The sequence below is a fragment of the Sebastes umbrosus genome, chromosome 2 (genome assembly GCF_015220745.1).
Source record: "Sebastes umbrosus isolate fSebUmb1 chromosome 2, fSebUmb1.pri, whole genome shotgun sequence".
Lineage (NCBI taxonomy): Eukaryota > Metazoa > Chordata > Actinopteri > Perciformes > Sebastidae > Sebastes > Sebastes umbrosus.
In genome coordinates this window covers 15432915-15446457 of record NC_051270.1, presented here as the reverse complement: position 1 = coordinate 15446457, position 13543 = coordinate 15432915, and the positions used below count along the sequence as shown (strand labels likewise).

General features: G+C 40.6%; 1 protein-coding gene and 1 long non-coding RNA gene across 4 annotated transcripts in view; one reads left to right on the top strand and one right to left on the bottom strand.

Annotated features, from left to right (window-relative positions):
* LOC119476573 (MAM domain-containing glycosylphosphatidylinositol anchor protein 1) overlaps positions 1–13543 on the top strand; it is a 208556-nt gene that overhangs the window by 36612 nt on the left and 158401 nt on the right. The gene's annotated exons all lie outside the window — the stretch shown is intronic.
* LOC119476601 overlaps positions 4384–13543 on the bottom strand; it is a 21432-nt gene continuing 12272 nt past the window's right edge. Inside the window, exon 4 of the long non-coding RNA XR_005204052.1 lies at positions 4384–4394. This is a non-coding gene — a long non-coding RNA (uncharacterized LOC119476601). The remainder of the gene's footprint in view (positions 4395–13543) is intronic.

Sequence of the window (13543 nt, the reverse complement as noted above, 5' to 3'; positions counted from 1 at the left end):
GATTGCCTTTATTAATCTTTCATGATAGCGCGGTTTAAGCTAATGAGAGTTTAAATCATCACACAACAAGCCGTCAGTTTGACTTGAGGTAGTGGGTGTTGTGACGGTGGGGTTTAGCCACATGCTCCGGTGTACAGGATACGATGTTAGTTGTTGCTATTTGCATTTTTTTCTCTTTGTCTTGTTATTTTTCTGCTTCTTTCATTTTTACTTTTGTACTTTTTACAGAAGCAGAAAAATAACAAGACAAAGAAAGGAAAAAAAATACAAATAGAGAGTGTCTGGATTGATACTGCAGCTACTGACCACCACCTAACATCCTATCCTGTTTGCTGTAGCAAGACAGAGGCGTTGAAAGGACAAATTCCTAAACATACCACATTTGCGCATTTGTCCTTTCAGTGCCTCTCTCGTTCTCACTCTCTCTTTTTTCTCTCTCTGTCAATCTGTTATTGTCTTACTATCCACCCTCCTCAGGGGTTTCCAGTCTGACTGTTCTCAGCAAGTTAATATTTAATCTGCTGTTAAATAACACATTGTTGATGAGTCACTGTCTGTCTTTCAAACACATTTAGCGTAGCATTTTTTTGTGGCTTAAATAGCAAATTTGGGAAATATTGTCTCTCATCCTATTAAAAAAATGCCTCGGAAAAACAAGTCAGCAGCCTTTTCAAGCCGTCGGGACCCTCCAGGCACAGTTTCCCCGCCCTGGCTGGGCTCATGAACCAAATACACTAGTACTGCTGCAATATTTGGTGCTATGCTTCTTTTACTTTGTTCATAATGGACACAGTGTTCTTCAGAAGGGTATGTTTGCAGATTGTCCACTTTTATCTTGTGTTTCAACTGGCTGCATATACAGTAGGGCTGGGCAATATGATGATATATATCGTCAAAACGATATAAAAATGACTATCGTTCTATCGTGATATAGGCTCGACCTATGTTTATTTCTCTATAATTTCACTTAAAACTGCTCATTTTGCATTCAAGTTCTTAAAATGAGAAAATACTCATTACTTTTCATTTGTCAAGTATTTAATTCCTACAGGAGTATACAGAAATGGTTATTTCATATGGACTATTTATTTATTGAATTACCTGAAAACATGCTATATTGTGATATATACAGTATATATATATCGTTATCGAGATATGAAATGAAATTACCTATATCCTGATAGAAGATTTTGGCCATATCGCGCAGCCCTAGCTGCATATCTTGACTCTGAGCCCCGTTTGTACGTGATGCCGCCTCGCTCTTGCAATGAATTTTGGGGCTTACCGTTCATTCTTGTTCGCTAAGTCAGTATCCGATGCATCCTCAGTCGGAAGATAATCCACCGGGATCTTTATCCGCCCTTAGTGTTCTTCTGCTTGTGTGAGATTGCAGTTTGCCTGATATATATTACATCAAATGTGTCATGGAGGACAGAGGCATTATCATATATAAAGAGATCTAATACGCCAACAGGAGACAGACAGATTGACATGAATACCTTTCAAGAGTGTGAGACTTTATTCTGTTCAGGTTCTTTTCTCTTTCCTCAGTCTTTACTCTCACTGAAGTCATTTTAAGGTATCTCTGGCTAGATTTTTTTCCAAGTTTAACACATCAGAAAATTCTGAACTTTCTGAATCGAGGGATTGATTTTATTGCACTGCTCAGCAGTTCACCTGGAAATGTTATAATTTATGGAGAACTTGTGTAATTAATGATCACCCTCAAACTGTGTGAAACACATGAGCTAATGAAATTATCACTCCATATTCAATTTTGAGTTGTGAAGAAACTCTTCAGCTATGGATTCCACTACAGCCTCTATTTTTCATGAGGGGAGGAAGAAAGAGATCACGTGTCTAGAAAAGACACTTTCAGTTCACACAGGACAAGTTGCAAGTCAGGCAGAACTACATGTCCTTACTCACCCCCATCTACAGCTAATGCAAGGCTCTTTCAGATACAAATAGATTAAAAAACAGAATTAGAATTATTTTCTTCCCAGTAATATATGTGATGCTGGTGAGCTTGTATAGCCCAGGAGGTGGAAGATCATACGTTGCTAGGTTACAGGTAGGTATTAAAAAGTAGATATGGTAGACTGATAATTACAGAGATGTGGTAGGAACTCTATATGGGGAGACATTTGAACTATATGAGGTCACTGTAGTCTAATAGTCAAGTCAAGACTCCTAATACCTTTTGCTCCAGTGACAACCCAGTTTCCCCAACCAAGATTGAGGCATAATAATAATAATAATAATAATAATAATAATAATAATACACTGTTGAATTTGTATGTTTTCCCTGTGTGTGGACAGTCCAAATACAGTTTGTCGAACGGCAACCTATTGAGAAATTAAGCCAACATGGAAGTGCCAAAAATGGCCGGAGCGACACACGTTGAGCTTCACATCGGCTCTTCAGAAACCCATGGGTCACGGAGACTACGTCCATATTTTATACAGGCTTTCACTTATGTGAACTGGAAATGATCTGCAAGTGTGAAAGTGAGTGTATGTGTTTGTCTGTATGTGTTAGCCCTGTGATGGATGGACGACCTGTGTAGCGTGTACCCTACCTCTTTCCCAATGCATGCTGGGATTAGCTCCAGCCCCCAGTCTAAAAAGGAGAAGCGATCAGAAAACTGAAAGATGGATTTAACAATGCTTATGTTGTAACATATTTTGTATTTTATATCTCAACAAACTAGGGCTGTCAAAGTTAACACGATAATAACGTGTTAAAGTAAATTCATTTTAACTCCACACATTTTTTTAACGCATTAATGCAATCGATATTTCCGAGGTTGTACCAGTCTCAGTTTTAAAGCTAGAGAGAAGATACTGGCATCATATGAAACTAAAAAACTGAAGGAATCCATTGGTACCAACCATGTCATACTAGCTTCACGGCTAAATAACGCTCCAAACTTGCACTAAATTTTGGCAAGGAAAGACTGGCATGGCCATTTTCAAAGGGGTCCGTTGACCTCTGACCTCAAGATATGTGAATGAAAATGGGTTCTATGGGTACCCACGAGTCTCCTCTTTACAGGCATGCCCACTTTATGATAATCACATGCAGTTTGGGGCAAGTCATAGTCAAGTCAGCACACTGACAGCTGTTGTTGCCTGTTGGGCTTGAGTTTGCCATGTTATGATTTGAGCATATTTCTTATGCTAAATGCAGTACCTGTGAGGGTTTCTGGATCAATATTTGTCATTGTTTTGTGTTGTTAATTGATTTCCAGTAATAAATACTGTATATACATGCATTTGCATAAAGCAAGCATATTTGTCCACTCCCATGTTGATAAGAGTATTAAATACTTGACAAATCTCCCTTTAAGGTACATTTTGAACGGATACAAAATGTGAGATTAATTTGCTTAAATTTGCTTAATTGTGATTAAATATTTGAAACGATTGACAGCCCTACAACAATGCTAACATTTCAATTTAAAAAAAGTTCCCTACTCCAGATTAACCTGCAGACTAACTGCTTTTTTGAATTTTTTTATTGACCCATCTTTGGCTTTAAAGCCAAACTGCCGCATGAAGGTTATCCTTGGCCAGCTGTCCCTGTCAGGTTTTAGCGTGCAGCTCGCTGCTCCAATTTCATCTAAGGGCTCATCCAGGGCAGCCCTATAGCTCATAATCCATCATTGCTGATGGTACTGGGTGACACACACACACACACATTTTGAGTTTCACTTTTCAGCAGTTCCGTTTTTTCACTGAAAACTGAATTATTTAGCTTTCTGAAGTACATTAAAACATACTGTATAAAATGTGTAGCCTACAGTCAGGAATAGTGTATGTGTAGCGGGTGCACCTGTATGTGAGTGTGCTCGGTAAGAATTCAGTCCCATCTTCTCCTCTTACTCATCACCCAGAATACAAATTCCAAAGCACAGCAAATTGAATTAAAACTCTCTCCCTCCCATCACTTAAGAAGTCGCTCACTTGCAGTTATCCTTTAAACCTCGCCTCTCCTCCTTCCCATCCCCTCCCCTCCTTCTCCAGCTCTCCGTCTCTCTCCCTTCACCAACTCTGGACATCATGCAAGAAATGGGATGATGTGATATCTTTAGAAGGGTTATGTTTGTTGTGTATTATAAACCACTTGACCATGTGGTGATTTCCATAACCGTTGTGCTCAGCAAATGTTGCGGCTTTTGTGAAGGCAGACTTTTTGTGAGCGTATAATCAAGCTGTTTTCAGATTAGACAGATTTACGCTTTCACAAAACAGTTGTTAACATGTAATGTTGTCTCTGTTTTTTTTTTTCTTTCCTCCTGTTCATCCACTCACACCTTCAGTAATTGCAATTATCATGGCTTGTCTTTGCCAAATGCACCAGATGTTACCCCCCCGTACTCCCGAACCATCTTTCACAGTTCTCTCACTCTGAATGATAAAAAGTTCGCAGCTTTGCACAGAGAGAAAACAGTGCTACATTACACTCTTTGCATGTCTTAAAATGTAAATACTCAACTTAAATAGAATACGTTTTGAACTCATCAATTTACCGTATAAGTATCATAAACACCAGATACAGCTAGCTCTGGTATGCAGTGCATGCTCTTAGATAGCCTGTGTGCTCATGAATTAAAAAAAATAAACGTAATTATCTCAAGTTGTAGTTTCTGTAAGTTTACTTTTGAATTATTGAAGTTATTTTTAAGGCAAACATGCCGTTCAGATATTGTAGTTTTTTTTAAAAGGACAGTCACTTAATCAGTTAATTCTTCACATATTGTTTTTTGTGGTTCTACCTTGTTCCTCTGCTGAGTGACTGAGTTCTGTTTTTTTAACCCTGATCTCTCTCTTCAGGACATTGTTCCATTTCTTGTGTATTTCTTTATGGTTTGGAACTGTAAACCTTCCAGTTTGAGGAAACATTTGTACCAGCGTTTAGAGGAAACCAACCACATATATGCAAAAGTTTCTTTTTTTTTAAATTCCATGACCAGATATATTCACTCATATCAAGAGGATTCAACCCTAAGAGACCCACAATAGACCCATTTAAGTATTTTTTAGTGGGGTACAGGGGGGCCTTTAGTGGGAGATAGCAGGTCAACAGTAGATGTCACATAAAAGTGGTGTACATCATCTGAAAGCGGGGAACCTGAAGATTAATTTGAGATGCAGCTCAGCACTGTGTGTCAGGTTGTTTTAGTCATTAATAAGAAATAGTCATTCATTCATTCATTAAAATAAATTCTGAAATTTGTGGGCTAAGAACATTATGATAGATTATGATAGAAGTATATGATGGCCATTCCCATGCTCACTTATGTCTCCTTAGTTGTAGCAGCAATTTTTGGGTTGATACCATTTGTTACACAGATTTTATTTACCACTCGAGCATTGATAAAAATAGTCAATAATCCCTCCAAAATACCACATAAATACACCAAGATCTTGAGGAACATCTTAGAAAAATCCATGCTATGCCTAATGAATGCATAACACTGCATGGTTTTTGCCCCAAACTGCATGTGATTATCATAAAGTGGGCATGTCTGTAAAGGGGAGACTCGTGGGTACCCATAGAACCCATTTTCATTCACATATCTTGAGGTCAGAGGTCAAGGGACCCCTTTGAAAATCGCCATGCCAGTTTTTCCTCGCCCAAATTTTTGGAGCGCTATTTCACCTCTTTCTCGACAAGCAATGAACATTAACATCTTAAAGCAGTTGCTGACAAATTAAAGGACAAACATGAATAAATGAGTGAAGGAACATTAGTAATGCATGTCTAGAGGAGTCAGTCTGTGGTTTGGTGAGTATGAAAATGAATGAATCAGTCACCAGATTTCTCTCTCCACCACCGTCATCAAAAAAGCAAGTGATGGAATATCTTTAGCAAGAATGGCATTCATCCCTCCAGTAGAAAGATGCTAAAGAGCTGTTCTGGAAGATCATAACACATTACAACAATTTATATAGCTTTTTCTTTAATTTGCCACCCATCTGTATATTCGTTTCCTTCACCTTTATATAGTCAGAGGAAGTTCACTGAGAGCAGTGCTCTCCTTTTCATGAACGCTCTGATCAGTCACACATTCACTCCTGGAAGCTGCCCAGTACAACCACAGTCTGATCTGTTAACCACTGAGCAGCTCCACTAGAGTGGTTGGGGTTAAGGGCCTTGCTCAAGGGCACATCAGTGGTGGTAATGCGTGAGGGGCAAGCGCTGTTGTTCCCCACCTAGATGTATCCAGCTTCTTATCCATTATCTATTATTCTCTTTGGCAACTTCAGAAAGAAAAGAAAAACAAATGACATTGCATTTTTTTGTGCATTCTACTGATCAGCATTACATCTCCAATATGTGTGGTTTAGTAGCATTCAAGGACTTTTAATTTAACTGTATTCTGCTCTATTTTCATCATATTTATTGCACTGTACTTTTGCCACCCCTTATGTGGCATTGAGGCAGCAAACCAAGAATATCACCAATCAGAGCTACTCATTTCTCTTTGGCAATAACACTCCCTTGAGTCTTGATTTGAACAATGAATACAACAGCTGATGGCAGCTGAAAAAGGCCTGAGTGAAATAAAGTGACACATTCATGAAGTATTATTTATCAATTAGTAAAATGGATCCAGTGTGATATAGGGGCGATTTTGAAATAGATTTTTTAATGCCAGAATCGATATATTTGCTTCATTTGAGTAAATACGGAGGTAGAAGGAAGTTACCGCTTTTATTGTTGTAGTCTGAGTCATATCTGTTCTGTATCCGTTAAAAACCAAATCAAACTGCAGCTGGCCGTAGCGAGACAAAACGAGAAAGCAGAAAACGGCAGAGGGTCTGTTTGGATACGATCTGAATCCTCACATTTTAAATCCAAAGTGGTAAACACTACACATACAGTAACGTATGGAAACACTTTGGGTTTCACACATTACCAGGAAAAGCAGAGCTAGACATCATGACTAAAGCTGCATGCTAACTCTGTCGAAACATTATTGTACTGCGGTAACGTGTAGAGCACCCATACACTGACATTTATGTTGAATGCATTCAAACAGCCCCGATGGAGCTGACCATGGATGTATAAACAGAACGGAGCTGATGGGAGAGATACCGAAGGACTTGGTGAAGTTAGCGGAAGTATACACGTGACTATGTCCGGTTTTCAAAATAAGGTGTTAACAACGTGAACTGTATATACAAAATACAGATCTGGAAATAAGATTTATGGATTATATTCACCAGAAGTATAAAACACTACATGTCCCTTATACATTAAAAAGAAAATACCACTAATTTGTGAAGGAAATGTCTTTATTCTTTGATTTTTGGGTTGCTGGAAAGAAATGTAATAAATAATGCCTGACAACGACTGATATATTTGACTTCAAGACATCTCTGACTACATACATGCTGAAAATCAAACATTTTTACTGTATTCATTTTAATATTTTCCAAAGTAAAAGTCCTTAGTGTATGATTCAACTTTTTCCCATAGTCTAGTGTTAAAAAAGTTAACAAAAATAAATCATATCAAATCGCAAAAGTTAAAAACGCCAATGCATATCAAATCGGCACCCAAGTATAATAGTGATAGTATCGAATCAGGAGATAGGTGAATCGTCCCAGCCTTCGTGTGATATCTGATATTGATATCTGAAGTCTGGCTGTTTTTGACAGGCTCACCAGGAGTTCCATTAAGTTGTGAAGTAATTGCTGCCTTGCGTGCCTTTTTCTCTTTGTCTCTAACTCCATTTGTCTGTATCTCTCCCTGCTCTTTATGCTTTATCTTTTTCACCTTTTCCTAGTCTCCCTCGCTACATGATTTACACATCACGCTTGTTACTGTTCTTCCTCTGTCTGCGAATAAGTCTCTACCTCTGTCTGCCTCAGCATTTCTGTCTCTGTGACTCGTTGTCTGTCTCCCTCTCTCTGTTAGTTTCAATCTTCCAATTTCAGTCACTTTATTGGCGTGACTGTTAAAACAGATATAATATATAATATATATATAATATTGTGAGTTTCACTTGCTCGCTCGCCCCCCCCTCCTCTCCAAACACAAACACCTGCCTCATGTACCTTACCTCCGGCTCTTACTCTGACCTTTTATTCAAGCGTTTCTTCTCGCTCTCTTCTTTATCGACATCCTTTCTCAGTACCTCCTTCCTTCCTACCACTTCACCTGGACTGACCGCTATGCATTGTCGGCTGCTCGGCTGCAGTTTCCTTGGAGATGCGTACATGCACACGCACACACACACACAAATTCTTCTTTTGCTCATACGCGCTGCCACTGTGTGTAAAGTCAAGTGTGCCTCTTGTTATCCGGCGCTGTAGACGTGTTTGTGTGTGTGTGTGCGCCATCAAAGTGAGTCGGAGCATTATGGTTGAATAGAATAAGGTCAGGTTGACAGTCAGGCAGACAGATGATGTGGGGCACATGACCTCCACACCACACCGCCTCGTCTCCTCTCTTTCCTCCCAGACACAGTGCTGTTCTCCTCTGCTCTCATTCCTCCCCGTCATTTGAGTGTTTTGTTCTCTTGCCTTGTGACTTTCTGTCATCTCTCTCCTCTCCATCACAGTATAATCACAGAAACTCAAGAGTAGAGAGAATTTCCCTTGCCTCTCCTCATCATGCCTATCCTGCTCTAGAAATCTACATTGACTAGAATAAACCATATGTTACACCTAAGGGGGTTTGTGTGGCATATGCTGTGCAAACAATAGAAAGAAACAACACACACAATGAAAGGAGCAAAACCTTTGCTCCAATTTTTTAAGCCTCACCAGCTGTTACTGTCCTCTCTCTCTCTCTTTCCGTTGCTTTCATTGTATTTTCCTGTCGAAACAGATGCTTGTGTTGCTCTGAGAGACCCAGAGGTTGGTGGGAATGATGATGTAGGCAGTGTGAAACGCAAATCTCAAACATCACTTACACTTCTAATGCGTGACGTGTGAATCGGCTGTGCTTCCAGTCTCATCTCTCGTTCCCCCTCCTGTCCTCTAAGATTGATTTCTTTCTTAATGACATTAAACACAACGGAGAGTGTTCAATGGAGTCAGCAGGCATAGAGAGGCTAGATGACCTGTGACAGTCAGGAGATGAGCTTAAACATTAGATAGCAGGGGTTCACAGCTTGCCCACCAGGGTGCCCCATTAAGCTCCATCTCACACTATTAAAAGATTTGAGTGAGGATAACTTCTGAAAATCCCACAGGAGGGCGGTTTGTAGTTCAAGGCGAGAGATTAGTGTGTGTCTGTAAGGCCCTGTTCAGACCTGGTATTAACATGCGTCCTCAGTGATCCGATCACAAGCGGACAGCTCTAAGTACAGGTGTGAACGCACTCAAGGCGCATTGCGGACGCGTAGAGATCGGATCTTTCAGACTATATTCAGAGGTGGTCTGGGCTACATATTATGGTCACAGTCTTTTAGCAGTGTGTACGCGAATGTGTCCTGGGCCAAATTATGGACCGCCTACTCATCTGACGTCCCGCTGGGATCCGCGGAGTCCCTGCGGTCCTCAGGTGAATAAACAGACAGACGCGAGCGCTGGTCTGCCTCGCAGTATGGAAACGACTTCTGTGCTCTACTGTATTCTGTCGGTACAACTTTATTTTATTAAAATATATCTCATATATTGGCTGCTTAATCTACAGACTATCAGACTAGGCACACAAAGTGCATTATTATCATACTGTACGGAGCTGACACCCGCCCGCCTGCTCGTTCTCTCTCATCCACGGCTCTCTGGAGCTCTGTACCCCGCTGTTGCCTGGCAAAGGCAGCGGTGCCGGCGGCACGGAGGTTCCCAGGGAACGCCGGTACAATAACCTTATATTTTGATGTTAATAAAATGTACCCAACTTCACGAATATGTAGGATATTACTACTGACATTCATGTAATATTACGTCACAACGTCTGCTGTATTAGCCGTGTGTTAACTACGTGTTTATTTGCGAGTAGAACGGGGAAGTGAGATCCGATCACAAGTGGTCACTGGAGATGCATGTGGAGACGCATTCTAATGCCAGGTGTGAACTGACGTATTTAAAGCTGTCCACTTGTGATCGGATCACTCTGGACGCATGCTAATGGAACAAACAGGGCCTATGAGAAGTCTGATATGATTTGAGGTTTACACTGTTGGCTCAACATTAGAAAAAAAACACTTTTTTCACCAGCTAAGATCTCCTATCACACAATTAAGAAGATTAGAATGAAAGTCTCACATTATTGGTTTTTTTTTTTATTTGTGTCAAAACAGCCAAACTTTGTACTTAATTAGTTCAAATAATCTGCAAGAAGCCATGATTTGTTTACCCACCCCCGGCAGGAAGCTACTGCTGATTTTAGCAGCACAAAGCTCCACTCAGAGCGATGCGTGTGTGTGTGTATGTGTGTGTGACTTTGTCTGAACACAACTCTAATCAAGATATCAATATGTGCTGTTGTAACTCTAACTGCACACTGATGTATTGTTCAGTTTCAAAATGAAGTTAATTGAGGATCTTGTTTCCCTTACTTTAGGCTGAATTACATTGACTGCTCAGATATACAGCAATATTATTTACCATTTGTTCCTACTAATTTCGAGAAACACGTGATGGACGTATCAATTTCCGCTCCAGTCTTTTCAAAATAAATTTCCATCATCACAGGAAACTATTGCTTAGGTTTAGGCAACAAAACGACTTAGTTAGGTTTAGGAAAAGATTGTGGTTTGGGTTAAAATAACTCCAGAAGTGGCGTAACTTAAGTACGAAAGTTACGTGGCAAATAAATCAATGTTGACTTCTGGTTTCACACAGGGTACGGACGGCGGTCTCCTGGGCGAAAGTCCGGTGTTTTTTGACCCCTCCACCCCGACCTCCTCCCTGTCGCTCTTTATACTTCCTGGTTCACAATTACGTGAATTACATACAAATTGATTTTGTGGGATTTTTATGAATTACAGTGCATTACTCTTCGTAGGCATAGCTGTGAAGGGTGTTTGAGAAAAGCCTGAATTGTTATGTTATTATGCTCAGATGCTGCTTGAATCTCTGGCATCGGAACCACTTGGGTGAAACAGCGCGAGTAATATTGCAGATGTTAACATCTCTTTAAACACTGCAACTGGTGGTTAATGTTATAGACATCCTGGATTAACTAATTGTCCTGAAAATGTATCCCCCCTCTGAATTGGCAATAGGCCCATTTGGTCAGATGAAGATTAGCAGATAGGAAGCACTTTGTGTGCAGAAATGTTGTATATCAACACAACCTTACTCTCATGAAACCCAATAAGGCAGTTAGCTGTCTATGTTTTCTATTTTCTTCTGTCTTCTCTCCTCTCCTGTTCCTCGGCCTGTCAATTTCAACACACTATATACTGGATACGACAGGCTTTGTGAATGGAGCGCTCACAAAGACAATGCCAGTCACACATTTCTCAGTATTTTCCCCTGTTCTCCGTCCTTCCCTCCCTTCTCCCTCTCGCTCCTTGCTCTCCTCCCGTCTCCCCCTCCGTCCGTCTCTGCCAAAGATCTTAGCGGTTTTCATCTCTTTGTCGGAACTCTCCCTCTCTCTCCTCTCTTCATCTTTTCATCCTGGGAAAGCTCAAGTGCGGCAACCGCACTCCTATGGAGGAGTGTGAGTCGTGTTTGACCGCGCTCTACAAACCCCTAATCACTTCACATCACTTCAGTCCTCACAAACAGACGCAACCCCTACTCCCCCACCGGTGGCTTGCTGTCTTTTCTCGTCTTCTTTTCCACCTCTTTCGGTCTGCAATTCACAACGCTTCTGTCATGTTATTCCCATATTAAATTCACTTGTTTATGTGGCCATGGCCTCATATGGCCTCAGACCTGTGTGCTACAGTACGCAAATGTTCCCTAACATGAAGTTTTTGATATAATAAGTCTGGGATTTGCAGACTTAATTGGAATTTTAACTTCCTCTTTGCTGCTTTAGCCAGATTTAATCACATTTCTGGAGTTGTTTTTGGACCTTTTTGGTATCTCGAGAGCAAAGACCAAAAGACCATCGGAGTGCAATAAAACATTTTGGGATATTATGATAAGATCAGGGTGAGGCACGATGGGGTAATTCTCAGGATTGCTGAAAAAGTGTGAGAAAATAGACAAAATCTCACATGTTAAAAGAAGCTCAGTTATGGAGATCTTTTGAATTTTCCTCTTTCTTCTTAAATTGCATACTCTGTGCCTGCCAATAACCTATATTGAACAATATTTCAAAGAGAAAGTTCACTGTCCTTGGATATGAAGCCTGCGGTGCTGCCAGGAAACTGCTGCTCTTCTTCCCTCTCTCTCTTTTCCATTACAGTTTTTTTTGTTTCTCCACCTCCCTGCCCTTCCAATCTACCCTCTGCTCTCCAATGATCCCCCTTTATTAGCTTCTGCTGTCATCTGATACTTTTGTTGATCGCACAATCTCTTTCTCCACTTACAGTGATTGTGGTGGAAAACACACCCGTCGCTCACTGACAAACACAGGTACACACACGTATAGGTATCACGGCGTGTATCACACACCGTCAAACACACCCTGACATGCCGATTTCATGATCCTAGGAAAGCCCTCCATTGGTGGGTAAAATAAATGAAAGTTGAATCGAGGCTCTAGCTGTTGGCTTTGGCTGGATGTAGTCAGTACTGTCAGGTAACAGATACACTCTGTCTCATCCGTGGTCAGATCCACATAGGAAACCATGACCAATTTGAACATGACACAAATACACACACATATACAGTATATACTAACGTAAATAGCACAAGCATGCACAGAGACATGCTCACAAATGCATCGGTGCATGAGCACACATATTAATGTAGATGAATCCATGCAACGAACACTGAAAACATATATGCCAAAATGTGAGGAGAGAATGAACACATGAATTACTAGACTTTTTTTTAATTATTTGATATACTGAATAAGTTGCTCTTGAAAAGAAGATTCTTCCTCTTCTGCTTTTCCTCATCTTTCTGTTCTATCACTGTGTTTCGTCTGTTTGCACTCCACATTAAGCCTCCCTCAGGGAAGTGATCATTGGTGCTTGTGTGTTTGTGTGTGTGTAATTGATTCACATGCTACCGTTGGCTTATTGTCTCTTCCTCCACCGTGGTCATTTAATCAATACCTCTCGGCGTGTTGTGTGATCAGGTGATATCTGTGTTTTTCACTGTCCTGACCGGGCTGCTTCCTTCCTCTTTCTAGTGTCACTTTTTTGACAGACCAAAGAACCCCCTGTTTCGCACGCCATAACCAAGCTTCTCAATTCACCTTTTTTATCCCTCCGAGCAGGTGACAGTCACGGGCCGGAGCCATTATGTTTCCTGGGTGTCCGTCCGACCGTCCCATTCTCATGAACGCAATATCTCAGGAACACCTTGAGCAATTTTCTTCGTATTTGGCACAAACGTCCACCTGGACTCAATGATGAACTGTTTGGTGGTCAAAGGTCAAGGTCACTGTGACAACATTTTTTGGCCATAACTCAAGAATTCATATAATCGGTAATTATGACAGTTTAAC